General features: G+C 39.1%; 1 pseudogene; it reads right to left on the bottom strand.

Moving 5' to 3' along the window:
- Window positions 1-98: 98 nt before the first annotated feature.
- Window positions 99-17094, bottom strand: LOC108463381 (ABC transporter C family member 3-like; annotated as a pseudogene).
- Window positions 17095-17608: the final 514 nt, after the last annotated feature.

Genomic DNA, 17608 nt, shown 5'->3' with positions numbered 1-17608 from the left:
TAAAATTTATCTAACTAAATAAGATTTGTCTACCTAAATAAATTTAAAATATATACATATTTAAATAGCTTTTATAAATGAAAAGAGATTATACAACATTATTAGATTCCTAACACTTTTAACTTCATTCCATGAAACTCTGTCTTGGACAACGTACAAGACTCAATGCTTTATTATTTTCTACAACTGTTTATGGAAGCAAAAAAGAAAGGATTGTTTCGCACAAAACATCCTGCGTTGCTTTCGCCCTAATGAGCACTTGGACTCTTCTACATGAAGATGTAAAATTAACACCTGATTTTTTCCACCATCTAAACCAGTCAACTTCATTTTGATCTTATACTGTACTCCGCTACAAGCTGTGCAAAAGATGATGACTTGTTCTCTAGCAATCTAGCCGGGGAATCGTATTCTTCAATAACTCCTGCAACAATTCTACAAGTTTTAAATGGAGTGCAACTTCAAAGAGTGTTGCAAGCAAATCATAATTTACTGCAATACTAACCCTGACTTAGAAGTAGAACCATATCACTATCAACAACCGAAGTTATTCGGTGGGTAATTGTTATGACCGTACAGTCACAGAAGTGCTCCCTTAAGGTTGTCTGGATCAGATTATCAGTAGCTGTATCAACCGATGTCGTTGCTTCATCAAGTACTAAGATCTTACTTTTCTTGAGCAGTACGAGGCAGACCAGCTGCCTTTGCCCCATACTCCAATTCTCTCTATTCTTGCTAGCTGTTGAAGCAATGTCATCAAATCATAATACTGTCATTCAAAAACTCAAATCAAGTAGATCTTAAACAATTTGTATGACATTCAAAAGCAAAAACAACCAATTTGTATATTATGTTATAGGATATCGGACCTAAAGACTCTAGCTTGCCTTCCTTCTTTCTAACTTCATCCCCAAGTTGGCACTTATCCAACACCTTAAGGCACCATTGATACATGTCAGGATTCAAATACTAATCATAAAAGATTGCATTCATTAGAAAGGAAATGGTACGGATCAAAATGATATGAACCCACCTCCCAAATCTGTTCATCTGTGTACTCTTTGAGAGGGTCCAAATTGCTTCGTACAGTCCCTTCAAACATGGTAGGATCCTGAGGAATGATGCTGAGTCTTAACCGCAAATCTTACAATCCAATTGATGAGATACTGACACCATCAATTATAATCTGGCCTGCTGCAGGTTCAACAATTCGGAACAGTGTTTGTATGAGAGTTGTTTTGCCACTGCCTGTTCGCCCTACAATGCTGGTTTTTAAACCTCCAGGAAATGTGCATGTCAGACCTCGTAAGACAAGTGGCATGTACGAGGCGTACCTCACCTATATAGATCATCATCAGTAAATTCAAAAATAATACATCAAATTAGAGTCATAAACCTCATTCAACTGCATTACCTGCAGATCATGAATATGAACTTCTCCACAAAATGGCCAAGATCGGTCCGGCCTATTAGTTTCTATTACTGTTGAAGTTAATTCCCATGCAGCCCATGCAGATTCAAGCACGTGAAAATTAATGCACTTATGTTATCCAGGTAAAGTATGTGCAAGAATTCATACACACAAGTTACCCGGATAAAATACATGCAACTGAAGGGGTTGATGCTTCTTTTCCGTCTCAGTTACATTTTGTTACCGTTTAACTATGCTTTTGTAATCTAGTTCATTTTGAACTTAGTTTAGTTTATGTTTGATGTAATTTGATGGTGATAGAGCTGATCACCAGCTTTGTTTATGTTTGCAAGCAAAATCACCTAGTCCCTATGTAACTAGTGGAGTTAGGTAGTGTTTAGGTAAAGGATTTGTTAATCTTTTGACCAGCCAAATAACTGGTATATGTAATGGCTTTAAGCCAATGTTTCAAATGAATGAAATCATCAGATTTTCTTCTATATGCTCCATCTTTCTTTGCCTTCTAAAAACTTCTAAGTTTTGTTCTTCATTGTTGACAGTAGCTAAAAGCTTGAACTCCAAGCATTTTTCTTTCATATTTTATCCAGGTATAATACGTTGCTGCCGGTGCTCTGTTTGCAACTCTTACTTTACCCGGTTAAAATACTCTCAAACTCCAACAATTGGTATCAAGAGCTTTCATCTTAGAGGTCCTATTGCTGAAAATTAAATGGCTTCATCAGGTTTTTCTCCTGCAGCACCACCAGTTTTTAATCGTGAGGGGTTCCACATATGGGTTGTCAAGATGAGGACTTACCTACGTGCCTTTGATCTCAGAGGAAGTTTTCAACACCGATGTCGAGCCACTCCACTTGAGCCAATCCAACAGTGGCTCAAATCAGACAACATGCAGATGAGAGGACCAAAAGGCACAAGGCCATGTCATGCATTCAGAACTGTGTTTCTGATGTTATTTTCACCAGAATCATGGCTTGTGAGACTCTCAAGCAGGCCTGGGACAAGCTCAAGGAGGAGTTCCAAGGCACTGAAAGAACTAGGCAGCAGCAGCTATTAAACTTGAGAAGAGATTTTGAAAATCTCAAGATAAAGGAAGAAGAGACGGTGAAGCAGTACTCAGACAGGATAATGGCTGTGGTCAACAGCATAAGATTGTTAGGAGAACAGTTCAGTGAGGCAAGAATTGTGGAGAAGGTGCTCTCAACATTACCTGAAAGATATGAGGCAAAGATCTCATCCTTGGAGGATTCGAGAGACCTGGCAACCATCTCTCTAACAGAGCTCATTAATGCTCTTTATGCTCAGGAACAAAGGAGAGCCAGTAGAATGGAGGAGCACCAGGAGGGAGCTTTTCAAGCCAAAGCTAAAGCAACCTCAAGTACCACTGCCTATAAGGGCAAGAAGAACTGGAAAAATAGGCCTAAGCCTGATGCTGCAAGAGGAGGAGATCGACTCTGCAGATTTTGCAAAAGACCTGGTCATCCAGAGGCCAGATGCTGGTTCAGACCAGATGCTGTGTGTCAACACTGCAAAAAGAAAGACCATGTTGAAAGGGTCTGCAAAGAAAAAGGCAGACCTAGTCAAAACCAACAACATAAGGCTGAAGCTCGGATAGCTGAAGAAGGCAGTGATAATAAGGAGCAGTCTTTGCGCCTCCCTTTCACCGCCGTAAGAAAGACTCAAATAGTTGGCTCTTTGACAGTGGCTGCACCAACCATATGTCACCAGATGCAGCTATCTTCAAGTCCTTAGACAGAAGCTGTAAAACACAAGTTAAAGTTGGCAATGACCACTTTATCAAGGCAGAAGGAAAGGGAGATGTGGTTATTCGCACTCCAACAGGTAACAAAATCATTTCAAATGTTTTGTTAGTTCCTGAAATTGACAGAAACCTGTTAAGTATAGCTCAGTTAGTTGAAAAAGGCTATACAGTGGTGTTCAAAGGAAATGAATGTCAGATTAGTGATCCAAGTGGATCCATGCTCATGTCAGTAGCCATGACAGAAAAGAGCTTTGTTGTAGACTGGAATAAAGGCTTTGATAATACCTATATTGTTTCTTCTGAAGACTCCAAGCTTTGGCACCAAAGGCTTGGGCATGCCAACTTTAAGTTTATGGCTCGGATGGTCAGTAAGGAAATGGTTGAAAACTTCACCAAGACAGTTCAAAATAAAGATGTTTGTGAAGTCTGTCAGATGGGAAAGCAAGCTAGGTTTCCATTTCCTGCAAACACCACCTGGAGAGCATCAAGCAAGCTGGAACTAGTGCACACTGATGTTTGTGGCCCCATGAGAACTGAGTCACTTAGTGGCAACAGGTACTTTATTCTCTTCATTGATGATTTTACCAGATACTACTGGGTTTATTTTTTGAAGCATAAGTCTGAGGTTGCTCAAGTGTTTATAAAGTTCAAAGCTGCAGTGGAAACAGAAACAAGCTGCAAGATAAAGACCATTAGGTCAGATAGTAGAACTGAATACACTTCAGCTCAGTTCCAAGCTTTGTGCAAAGACACTGGCATCAAACACCAGCTAACCAATGTCTACACACCCCAACAAAATGGGGTTAGTGAAAGGAAAAACAGGAGCTTGATGGATATGGCCAGATGTTTATTGTTTGAGAAGAATTTGCCCAAGACCATGTAGGCTGAAGCTGTCAACACTGCTGTCTACATTCAGAATAGGCTTCCAACCAAAGCACTTACTCACAAGACACCTTTTGAAGCTTGGTTCGGGTTCAAGCCATCATTGGCTCATATGAAAGTCTTTGGTTGCCTATGTTACAGCCAAGTACCAGCTGTTAAGAGGGACAAGTTGTCCAAAAGGGCTGTTCCTGGTATTTTAACCGGGTATAGTATGGTAAAAAAGGGTTATAGGATCCTGGATCCTTTAACCAACAAAATCCAAGTGAACAGAGATGCAGTGTTTGATGAGAAGGCTTGTTGGAATTGAGACAAGAATGAACCTGAAGCTGTCTTTGAAGAACTTGTGGTTGATCGAACAGAGCCTGAAGAAAATAGTCCTGATATGGACATTGATGACATGCCAGTCAGAGGCACTAGACCTTTGGCTGAAATTTATGAAAGGGCTCAAGTTGCCATAGTGGAGCCATGCAGTTTTGAAGAAGCTCAAGTCGATGAAGGCCGGAAGCAGGCAATGGTTGATGAAATTGCCATGATTGAGAAGAACCGGACATGGAATTGGTTCCTAGACCACCAAGAGGAAGGTTATTGCAATAAAGTGAGTCTATCGAGCCAAGCAAAATGCTGATGGGAGCTTGAACAAACTGAAGGCCGTGCTTGTAGTCAAAGGATTCAATAGAAATATGGTCCTGACTACTGGAAACATTTGCACCAAGCAAGCGTGCTAGACACCATCGATTGTTGATTGCCTTAGCATTGTAAAGCGATGGAAAATCCACCACTCGATGTGAAGTCTGCATTTCTCAATGGCTTCCTTGAAGAAGAGATCTACATTGATCAGCCTCAAGGCTTTGTTGTGTCAGGTAAAGAAGACATGGTATACAAATTGAAGAAGGCTCAGATGGCCTAAACAGCACCAAGGGCCCGGTATAGCGAGATCGACAGCACCGGTCACTTGGGGTTTGAAAGGAGTTCTAGTGAGCTAACACTATATGTCAAGAAGAATGAAGCTGAAATACAGCTTATTGTATCCCTCTATGTCGATGATCTTTTGGTGACTGGAGGAGATCAAAATATGTTGGCTGAATTCAAAGCCAAAATGATGAACATGTTTGAAATGTCTGACTTAGGGCTAATGACATACTTTTTGGGAATGGAGGTGCTCCAAATAGAAGGAAAAATCTTCTTGGGACAGAGAACGTTTGCCTTGAAGGTTTTGTCCAAGTTCTCGATGGAGAATTGTAAGCCAACAAGCACTCCTATTGCTGTTGAAATGAAGCTGTCAAGCCAAGGAGATCATGAACCAGTCAATGAGTCTACTTACAGGAGCCTAGTTGGCTGCTTGTTATATTTGACAGCAACTAGGCCAGATATCTTGTTTCTTTGTAAGTATGTTATCAAGGTTTATGCATTGTTTGTAATGTCCAAAGACTTTCAAGCAAAGAAAGAGAGTGCTAAGGTACATCAAAGGCACTCTTGACTATGGTGTGTTATTCAACAAAGCTGAAACCTTGAAGTTGAAAGGCTATACCGATAGTGACTGGGCTGGTTCAAGTGATGATATGAAAAACACCTCTGGATATGCTTTTACCCTTGGCTCAACCATGTTTTGTTGGAGCTCAAAGAAACAATCGATTGTGGCTCAATCAACAGCAGAAGATGAATATGTTGCAGCTGTAAATGCTGTAAATCAAGCCATATGGCTGAGAAAAATTCTAGCTGATCTTAACCTACATCAAAGGGAGGCAACAAAGATCTTTTGTGACAACAAGTCTGCTGTTGCAATTGCAAAGAATCCTGTCTTCCATGGCAGAACGAAGCACTTCAGCATCAAGTTACATGTGATAAGGGAGATGGAACATGCTCGAGAGGTGGAGCTAATTCATTGCAATTCAGAGGAACAAGTTGCTGATATCTTTACAAAGGCCCTTGGTGTGTCAAGGTTTATAAAACTGAGAAAGCAGCTAGGTGTTACAAGCATGGAAACTAAGGAGGAGTGTTGAAGTTAGTTCCCATGCAGCCCATGCAGATTCAAGCACGTGAAAATTAATGCACTTATGTTATCCGGGTAAAGTATGTGCAAGAATTCATACACACAAGTTACCTGTAAAATACATGCAATCAAGAGGTTGATGCTTCTTTTCCGTTTCGTTACATTTTGTTACCGTTTAACTATGCTTTTGTAATCTAGTTCATTTTGAACTTAGTTTAGTTTATGTTTGATGTAATTTAATGGTGATAGAGCTGATCACCAGCTTTGTTTATGTTTGCAAGCAAAATCACCTAGTCCCTATGTAACTAGTGGAGTTAGGTAGTGTTTAGGTAAAGGATTTGTTAATCTTTTGACCAGCCAAATAACTGGTATATGTAATGGCTTTAAGCCAATGTTTCAAATGAATGAAATCATCAGATTTTCTTCCATATGCTCCACCTTTCTTTGCCTTCTAAAAACTTCTAAGTTCTGTTCTTCATTGTTGACAGTAGCTAAAAGCTTGAACTCCAAGCATTTTTCCTTCATATTTTATCCTGGTATAATACGTTGCTGCCGGTGCTCTGTTTGCAACTCTTACTTTACCAGGTTAAAGTACTCTCAAACTCCAAAAATTACAAGGGCAGGCTCACTAGGGATGCCACTGTATTGAAGAATTCTCTCAACAGATATAATTCGATTCTCCATACTGCAAATATTCCATACTACCCAAGCTTGCAACATATTTAGATTGAGCCCATATGTCACAGCTAAACCCGCAATGGCTAAAAGCAAAAAAATATATTCAGTCATTCTCCTTTACAGAAAACTAAAATTAAGATGCCAATCTGCAATCACTTACCTAGATCAATAATTCCCTTAGGTATAGAGATCAAAAAGAACAAAGAAAAGGCAAAAGTTATAGAAGACAACATGTCGAGGCGGAAGCACAGCCATTCCCTTGCACCAGTAACATAAAATTTTGGACGAGAATAAGCATCCATTAGTTCCATGTTCTTCTGCTGGAATCTTGATTCTTGATCAAAGCTCCTGATAGTTGTTGCTCCTAAAATTGTTTCAGAAAAGCTCTGTATTACTGAAGCTTTGCATACTCCAACCAACCGTGCAAGCTCTCGAGCAGAAGATATGTAATATTGCTGCAAGGCTACATGTTTATAAGAATTCGTATCTCCAAGCATTATGCAAGGTTGAATATTTTCTCAAACCAAGCTTTGGGAACTATAATATATTGGCACATGGTTGCAAGTTAATGAGATCATGTATTTGATATCCACAATTTGGCTTACAACATCGTAGAACAAGATTTACCTGATACCAAATGCAGGTAGCGATCACGGGTATAAAAATGATAAAGATCTGCCAAGCAACCTGAGACATGACGACAATGATTCCAAGGAGTTGGATAACTGAAAAGGCGAATGCCCCGACTAGTAATGGCATGGTCAAATCTACTACACTTTGATCTGTAGAGGCCTATAAGAGTCGGGAAAAGAAAATTTTAGAATCAAGGGAGACATGCCGGAAAAGGGACATGAATACCAGATACTTACTCTGTTTAGGATTCTTCCACTAGGTGTGGAATCAAAGAAGAACATGGGGGCACGGAAAATGCATAAATGCATCTTTTTGAAAAGAAGAGTGGCTGTTTTATATCCAGCTGTATTAAGAAGCATGGATCTGGCAAAGACAGAAAAAGCACTTGCAAAGGCCAAAGCTAAATAGACAATAATTAACGTAAGGTTGGTAACAGGAGGTTTGACATCGGCAGACACAGGAGATGCCCAAGCCATCCAATAATTGCTTCCAATTTGAAAAACCTGAAAGAGAAACTGTGCCAGCAATATAAAAGGTATAAGAGCTCCTCCATAAGCTGTTGTGATATACTTCCAGTAGACTGAAAACCCAACTCTTCCTTTCTCTCGCTCTTCTTCTTGGACAAGCTGTCCTTTTGGCCCATCATCATCTACTTTACTGTTCTCGTTACCTTCTTTCAGCATTTCCCCACTGGCACTTCTTGAAGCACCATCTCCTTCGCTGACACGTTTTTCAGAAATAGATCCTGCCTCAACAGTATCGAGGGCTGACAATGCTTTCTTATGTACACCCACAAGTTCCATAAAATCAGCACCTGAATTCAGAATGTCATTAGACTTTCCAGCTTGTGTAATCCTCCCATTTTTCATCACCTAATAAAAAAAAGTAAAAGTTGAACCCAGTAATTTATATTATTTCATGAACCTGAGGGATAGGATAAAAAAAACACCGAAACTATAAATAGCTTACCAGGATTAGATCAGCAGCTGGTAAAAATTCAACTTGATGAGTGACATATATCAGTGTTTTTGAACTCAAAATGCCAAGTAAAACTTCCTGCCATTCAAAGATAAACATATAGAATCAGGCAATGTACCAACAAAAGAAGAAAGATCAATTGACTTTTTACTTTAAACTAAAGAAAGATGCAAATATTAGCATTTGAATTGATTACCTCAAATACAACAGTATAGCTTTCTGCATAAAATAAAAGTATGAGAACTTTAATATGCATGCTATAGTATCAGACAAAGACAAGATTTTACCTTAAATAAATAAGAGCCCGTATGAGCATCGACGGCACTAAAAGGATCATCAAAAAGATATATATCAGCATCTTGGTATAGAGCACGTGCAATCTGTATTCTTTGCTTTTGTCCACCGCTCAAATTAATTCCCCTCTCACCGATAACTGTCTGATCACCGAATGAGAGGATTTCAAGATCCTTCTTAAGGCTACAACCTTCAAGCACTTGGTCGTACCTTTCCCTGTCCATCGCCTTACCAAATAATATGTTCTCTTCGATCTTGCCACTTTGTATCCAAGGTGACTGAGCAACATAGGCTTTTGTACCACAGAACTTAAAGAGTTCCAGATATTTTGGGTATTTCTCCCAAAATACAGGAAAGTAAACTTGACTTGCCAGAGCCAACTGTACCACAAACAACAACCCTCATACCATGGAAAACTTTCAAATTTATGTCTTTTAGTGTTGGAGAGGAAGAAGCCAAGTCCCATGAGAAATTCCCGTCAACAATTTCAATTGTTGTATTGGAACTACCTCTTGGGAGCTTCTCCATGGCATCAGGCTGCAAGTTATCAAGCCTAAGGAAGGTTGCAATTCTATCAAGAGATACATTTGTCTGAACTATCATTGAAATCGTGTCAGGAAGATTGTAAATAGGCTCTTGAAGGATCCGGAATGTTGCAAGTGCGGATAGTATCTTCCCTGACTCCAGTGGGATGCCTAAAAGTATACAAGCACCAAAAGTGGCTACAGATACAAACGAAGGTGCAATCCAGAAAAGAAAGCTGGTCATAGCATTAGTATAAACAAATCTTTTTAACCATCCTTCCTCAACGCTCCTTAGCCCGATAATCTTTGACAAAAACTTCATTTCCCAACCCTGAAGTTTGAAAATTCTCATGTTCCTCAAAATTTCAGATGTGGCCTTCATCCGTTCATCTTTCGATTTCATCAACTTGTCCTGAAATTTCTCTAGCATTTTCCCCAAAGGAATGTTTGCCAACATAACAAGTATTGTTGTGACAAAAGCTGCGATGGCTGCTAGCCTGAGATTTTTATACAAGATCAACAAGGCTAATGTTGTTAGGAAGAAACCGAACAACTGAAACAAAGCGAAAGCACAACCGGTGTTTTTTCTCTCCCTATAACTCCTGTAAAAAATTATGGCAAGCACAATAGCACAAGATATGTTCTCTAGCAACCTTAATCAACCACAAATCAACTAATGCAAACACAACAAAAATAAATAGAGACACCGGTATTTTTACGTGGAAAACCCCTCTAAATCAAGGGTAAAAACCACGGGACTTTAGAGTCCGATCAAGAGCTCCACTATCATCAAATGTTCAACTACAAGATCACAATATCAAGCCTACAACAAGCATTTAACTCCAACAAGGCTAACAATATGTAATCTTTAGTAAAAGAGAGAAAAATGAGAGAATATCACCAAAAATGAAGCTGCTGAAAAATGGGTATTTTTGATGGTACAAGACTTGGATGAAAAATCCGACCGTACAAAGTCAAGAACACCTTATCGTCTAGCTGCTGTCCAAAAATCAGCTCAATCGAACCACGGATAAACCTTCGATCGTAGAGTTGATCACTGCTGCACCAAACTTGAAAAAACTGATTTTTCTCTTCTCTCTTTTTCTCCAACGAGCTTCAATCTCATTCTCTTTCTCTGGATGAAATTGAGAATTTTTCTCTCAATAAAAATGCTGCCCACTCCCACCTTAAAAGGCCAAAAAATTGGCTTTTGACAAAACCAAAGAAGGTAAAATATTATGGCAAAAAATATGGGTTTCCCACATAGTTGGACCCATACCCAACAAATCTCCCCCTCCAACTATGTGGGGAATGCCTCCATGCTGGAGGTCAAACAACATGCTTCAAACTTTCCTCTTGGTAAGGTCTTCGTCAACATATCAGCACCATTATCATTAGTGTGTATCTTCTCAAGCTCTAATAGCTTAGCTTCAAGAACATCTCGTATCCAATGGTACCTCACATCAATATGCTTAGATCTAGCATGAAAAGTTGAGTTCTTACCAAGATAAATAGCACTCTGGCTATCACAATACAGGATATACTTCTCCTGAGTAAAACCAAGCTCATGCACAAACTTCTTCATCCAAAATATCTCCTTACATGCTTCGGTTGCTGCAATAAACTCTGATTTCCGTGGTGGACAATGCAATACATTTTTGCAATCTTGATTGCCATGCCACAGCTCCCCCTGCATAAGTGATTAAGTAACCTGAAGTAGATCTCCTCGAGTCAATGTCTCTGACCATGTCTGAATCTGTATACCCAACAAGAACATGTTTCTCATTGCCGAAACAAAGTTTCATGTTGGAAGTGCCACAAAGATATATCATAATCTACTTCACTGCATTCCAATGCTCTCTGCCTGGATTAGAAATAAACAGACTAACTGTACCAACAACATAAGCAAGTTTGGTCTCGTGCAAACCATTGCGTACATCAAACTACCCATGGCTGAAGAGTAAGGAATTTTCTGCATCTCTTCCTTCTCCTTTTCTGTGGAAGGACCATGCTTAACACTCAATCTAAAGTGCATAGCAAAGGGAGTATTCACCGCTTTAGCTTTGTCCATACTAAACCTTTGAAGTACTTTCTCAATATACCTCTCTTGTGATAACCATAATTTCTTGGCCTTTCTATCACGTGTCAATCTTATGCCAAGAATTTGCTTTGCTGGCCCCAAATCCTTCATTGCAAAGGATTTACTCAACTCTTGTTTCAACTTCTCAATTCTAGAAGCATTCTGACCAACAATAAGCATATCATCAATATAAAGCAAAAGAAAAATAAAATCATCACCAGAGAATCTCTTAACAAACACACAATGATCAGAAGTAGTCTTCTTATAGCCTTGCTCCCCCATAACAGACTCAAACTTCTTGTACCATTGCCTTGGAGCTTGCTTCAAACCATACAAGCTCTTATTCAATCTGCACACATAGTCCTCTTTCCCTTATGTAACAAAACCCTCTGGCTGCTCCATGTAAAGCTCTTCTTCCAAGTCACCATGAAGAAAAGCGGTTTTCACATCATTTATTCAACTTCTAAGTCATAACAAGCTGTCAAACTCAGTATAGTTCTTATAGAAGACATCTTCACAACCGGAGAAAATATTTCTTCAAAATTAACCCCCTTTTTCTGAGTATAACCCTTGACGACCAATCTAGCTTTGTATCGTGGAGATGAAGACTTCTCTTCTTGCTTCAACCTGTAAACCCACCGATTCTTCAAAGCTCTTTTGCCCTTAGGCAGTTTTACCAATTCAAAGGTATGGTTCTCATGCAAGGATTGAAGTTCGTCTTTCATCGCTTCAACCCACTGATCTTTGCATTCACTCTCCATAGCCTCTTCATAACATTCGTGTTCTCCCCGTCACCAAAAGAACATATTCATCAGGAGAATACCTAACAGAAGATCGTCGATCTCTGGAAGACCTTCGAAGTGGAACTGCTGGTGGAGCTATAGGTGCTTGTTGTTGATCATTCACAACATCATTCATGGGAGTATCAAAGTCACCTATAGTCTGATGGTCACCACTAACATCACCATGCACATCATCCTGGATAGGATCTGGTGAAGAGTCTAGAGGAACCGGATTCACATCGATCAAGTCACCACTACCTTGTGAATCCACTTTCTCCGTCTTATCAATGTCATCAATAGTCTGATCCTCAATGAAGACAACATCTCTGCTTCTCACGAGTTTCTTCTGAACTGGATCATAGAGTCTATAACCAAACTCACCATCTAGACTATAACCAATAAAAATGCATTGTCGAGCCTTGGCATCCAACTTGGATCTTTCATCCTTTGGAACATGAACAAATGCTTTACAACCGAACACACATAGGTGATCATATGACACGCCTTTACCAAACCAAACTCTATCCGCACATCACCTTTCAAAGGAACAAGAGGAGATGATTTATCACATGTGTCATCAGATTCAAAGCTTCAGCCCAAAACGATCTTGGCAACTTTGCATTGACAACAAACATCTGACTCTCTCAATCAATGTTCGGTTCATTCTTTCAGCTAACCAATTTAACTGTGGAGTCTTTGGTGGTGTTTTCTGATGTATGATTCCCTGTCGCAGACAATACTCATGAAACGACCCTGTGTACTCGCCACCATTATCAATACGAATGCACTTCAACTTCTTCCCTGTTTCCCTTTCAACTGATGTTTGAAACTATTTAAACACCTCAAAGACTTGATTTTTAGACTTTAAAGTGTAAACCCATAGCTTTCTTGAACAATCATCAATGAAAGTTACAAAATAAAGTGCACCACCATGTGATCTTACTTTTATCGGACCACAAACATCTGAATGGATCAACTCTAGCAACTCTGATTTTCTATGAGGAGGACGGCTTCTAAATGAAACTCTTCTCTGCTTTCCTGCTACACAATGAGCACAATTCTTCAGTGTAGCATTCTTTAAACCCGAAAGTTGATTCTTCTTCGCTAAACAGTTAAGCCCCTTCTCACTCATGTGACTGAGTCGTTTATGCCACAACTCAGTTGAGTTGTCATTCACTGTCACATTCACCGTCTCTCGAGAAGTCAAAGCTTGCATCAAGTACAAATTTGAGCTCTTCTTTCCTCGAGCCACAACCAAGGAGCCTTTAGTCAACTTCCACTGCCATTCACTGAAGGTGTTACAGAATCCCTCATCATCAAGCTTTCCTGCAAAAATCAAATTCAAACGGATATCCGGTGCATGTATGACATTCTTGAGAGTTAACTTTGTTCCATTGTTACTCACCAAGCTAACATCTCCCATACCAATAATCGAAACCAAACCGTCATTACCCATCTTCAATACCCCAAAATCAGCAGGAGTATAAGATGTGAAGAATTCCTTCCTCGACGTGATATGAAGTGATGCACCAGTATCAATCACCCAACTAGTCTAGTCGCATGCTAGGTTGACCAAATTCTCATCACAAATAACTAACAGGTCTTCACGAGCAATAGTAGCAACACGCTCGGATTTTTTATCGTCATTCCGATCGTGTTTATCACCACCACCTTTGTTCTCTTTCTTCCACTTGAAGCAATATTTCTTGATATGACCTTTCTTACCACAATAATGACACTCAAGATTCTTGTATCTCGATCTTGACTTGCTTCGGCTTTTATCTCTACCCTTTCCATCTTTGTCTCTATTTCTCCCTCTGTTCTCGATAACCAACACCTCGGACTGTGATGTAGAACCCTGAGATCTTCTTTTAACCTCTTCATTCAACACACCACTCTTAGCCAAATCCAAAGTAATAATACCCTGTGGGGCAGAATTAATGAGTGAGACCCAAAAGGTCTCCCAAGAGTCTGGTAGAGTAGCAAGCAACCAAAGTCCTAAAATCTCGTCATCAAATTTGACACCCATACTAAGCAACTGATTCATCACACTCTGAAATTCACTAACATGGTCAGCTATAGACATTCCTTCTTTATATTTCAGCACTATCATTTTCATCAGCAAAAACAACTTGTTATTGCCCGACCTCGAAACATACAAGCTTTCAAGCTTCTCCCACAGTGTTCGAGTATGTGTCTCCTGATCAATGTGGTTGTAAACATTTTCTTCAACAAATTGCCGAATAAAGCCACACACTTGTTGATGCTCAAATTCCCATTCTTCATCACTTTTCGAATCGGGTTTTTGAGTAGTAAAGACCGGAAGATGCAAAGCCTTCACAAACAACAAATCCTTCATTTTATTCCGCCAAAGTTGATAATTTGTGTCATTCAACATAATCATCTTGCTCGTATTAATTTCCATAATTATCTGACACAATAACCAAGCTCTGATACCAGTTTGTTGGGAAGAGCGAAAGCATAACCGGTGTTCTTTCTCTCCCTATAACTCCTGTCAAAAATTATGGCAAGCACAATAGCATAAGATATGTTACCTTAATCAACCACAAATCAACTAATGCAACCACAACAAAAATAATTAGAGACACCGGTATTTTTACGTGGAAAACCCCTCTAAATCAAGGGTAAAAACCACAGGACTTTAGAGTCCGATCAACAGCTCCACTATCATCAAATGTTCAACTACAAGATCACAATATCAAGCCTACAACAAGCATTCAACTCCAACAAGGCTAACAATATGTAATCTTTAGCAAAAGAGAGAAAAATGAGAGAATATCACCAAAAATGCAGCTGCTAAAAAACAGGTATTTTCTTTGCTACAAGACTCGGATGAAAAATCCGACCGTACAAAGTCAAGAACACCTTATCGTCTAGCTGCTGTCCAAAAATCAGCTCAATCGAACCACGGATGAACCTTCGATCGAAGAGTTGATCACTGCTGCACCAAACTTAAAAAAACTAATTTTTCTCTTTTCTCTTTTTCTCCAACAAGCTTTAATCTCATTCTCTTTCTCTGGATGAAATTGAGAATTTTTCTCTCAATAAAAATGCTGCCCACTCCCACCTTAAAAGGCCAAAAAATTGGCTTTTGAAAAAACCAAAGAAGACAAAACATTGTGGAAAAATATGGGTTTCCCACATAATGGGACCCATATCCAACAAATGTAACTTGCAAAGCTACCATCCATAGATCATGCATGTACCAACTAAAGTCACCCACCCTCTCTGCATCAACGGTCATATAATTGATGATCTCTCCGCTGGTCTGGCTCTGCTTCGACTGGCATGAAACAGTTAAACCCTTATTACAAATCATTGCAATCAACACTGCTCTCAACCTAATTCCAACCTGCTGCAACTTAAAGAACCACCACCTCTGAGATGTACACTCTACAAGCTTTGCAACAAAGAAAGCAGTAACCAAAAGATACCCTTCATTTTTAAACACCCGTTGCCCATTCAAGTACTGAACAAAAGTGTCAATAAGATAGGGGCCAACATATGAAGCCACAGTATACATAAAAACAAACAAACCTGTCCAAAGAATATCTTTCCAAACCGAGAAGAACAATGCCTTTACCAACTTAAGTGTCGTAACTTCAGTTCCCTCACCATCAGCTGCCTCAAGCCTGTTTCTAAATTTTGGAAATGCCCCTACGACACTGTCCCTGTTATCCAGCTGAGGAACATCCTCAAGGTCTAAAGTTTTCTTATTGCCTGTAGCAATAGTAGGTCCCATCCATGAAAATGTAAGAATGCTAAAAATGCCAGCATTGGAATATGGAGTTACAGTATCACCCCCTCTTTTCTTACTCAACTCTACACCCCCTCTTTTCTTACTCAACTCTACACCATTACTGACACTAGAATCTCCACTCAAGAGGGGTTCCTCAAGGAGGGCATCTTCACCCTCATTTTAGGAAAAAACGCCACCATATTTAGGAAAAAACCAGTAATAACAGAAAAAACATCGGATACTAAATACTGGCTTGGGAAAGACGCATGTTTTTTTAGATCAACAATGTCTACAACAAGACTATAACAAGAAAATGAAAAATAAAAACCCCACCAAATTCTCAACAAAAACGGGAACCTTTTCTGTTCACCGTAATTGGAGAATTGACAATGCAAATAAACACACATCGCACCCCAAACAAGGATTTTCAGCACATAGTCAGAAAGAGTTACTAACTTATCCTCAGACCAAACATTTCCATACTGATAAAAATAACTTAGCAAACACAAGACAATATTAAAAGCTGAAACAGCAAAACAACAGCCTAAAGTTTGCTTATGCCACGAAACCTTCCTTTGCCTTAACGTCTCCTTTGAACCTTCCTCACGAGCTTCTTTAACTCTGTTCACTACCAATGAGACCAAAAAGAAAAGCAACAAAACCATGTGCAGTGCTGCAGAAAACCCATGAAGAAAAATGGGTTTTAGGAGAAAATCAAAACTAGTATCTAAATTCATGAGTAACGCTAACTCGGAACCAAAAAGATTCACTTTTATTTTGGTATTTTTACTGAAGTTAAGCATGGGTTTTGGGTTCTGCACAAGATTTTGTTTGGTTGAGCAGTAGAAAGTTTCTATTTTCGTGAGTTCTCTTCTTTTAAGAAAAACGAGACTTAAAAAGAGTCTTAAAGAGTCCCAAGGCAAATTACTTGGGGAAGGGATATACGGGGCAAGCAAGCTTGGAGACGGAGAGTACTAAGTGAAGGGGAATGCTTAAGCCTCAAAGGACAGACAAAAAAGGGTTAAGATTTCCAGGAAAGGCGTGATCTTTGAGAGAGACATGAGAGTGAGAGTGAAACAATGGGAAAAAAAGAGACCATAGTAAAGGAAAAATTTCCTTGTATCCAAAAAATGGAAAATTTTAAGTTTCAAGAGGTTAAATTTAGTTAAAAAAATCCCGGGAAAGTCCGCTAGAAACCGTTGGAATTTTCAAACCATATATGGGAGGAGAGGAGAGGAGCGAGGCAACGGGGATGCCTACGTGACTCCGAATTGCGTGCTCAAAAATTCATCCAAAAGTTCGAGATTCTGTTTGGGTCGTTGTTGTTTGGACAGAAATAGAATCTTACCTTCCAAAGGGACAAAACGGGAATTCAAGACAATAATAATAAGTGATAGGAAATGGGCCTCATTTGCTTTCTTCATAAAGTAGGCCCTTCAGTCAACTATGAACTGCTCCAATAGTACAACTTGTTTATGGATGGGATGGACTGGACGATTCAATTTTTTACCTTTTCTTTTCGTTTAGATTCCTTTTTATTGTCAACATCCCGTGGCAAAGAAGTTTTGGGCTGATATTCGATATTAGGTTTCAATTTTGCGTAGCTTATTTTCAATTCAAAATTACAATGTCTTCTCGAGTTTAAATTTTATTATTTATAATTACGATGTGTAGATTTCAGTTTCATATGTATATTTTATTTGTAAATTTTTTATTTTTTATTCATTTGTAATGCGTTGTATTAGTTAGATTTTATATGTAATTGGTTATCTATATTTACTTGTATCCATATTGTATTTGTGCTAGTGAAATTTTT

The sequence above is a fragment of the Gossypium arboreum genome, chromosome 13, assembly GCF_025698485.1.
Source record: "Gossypium arboreum isolate Shixiya-1 chromosome 13, ASM2569848v2, whole genome shotgun sequence".
Classification (NCBI taxonomy): Eukaryota; Viridiplantae; Streptophyta; class Magnoliopsida; order Malvales; family Malvaceae; genus Gossypium; species Gossypium arboreum.
This window is presented reverse-complemented; position numbering and strand designations above follow the sequence as displayed.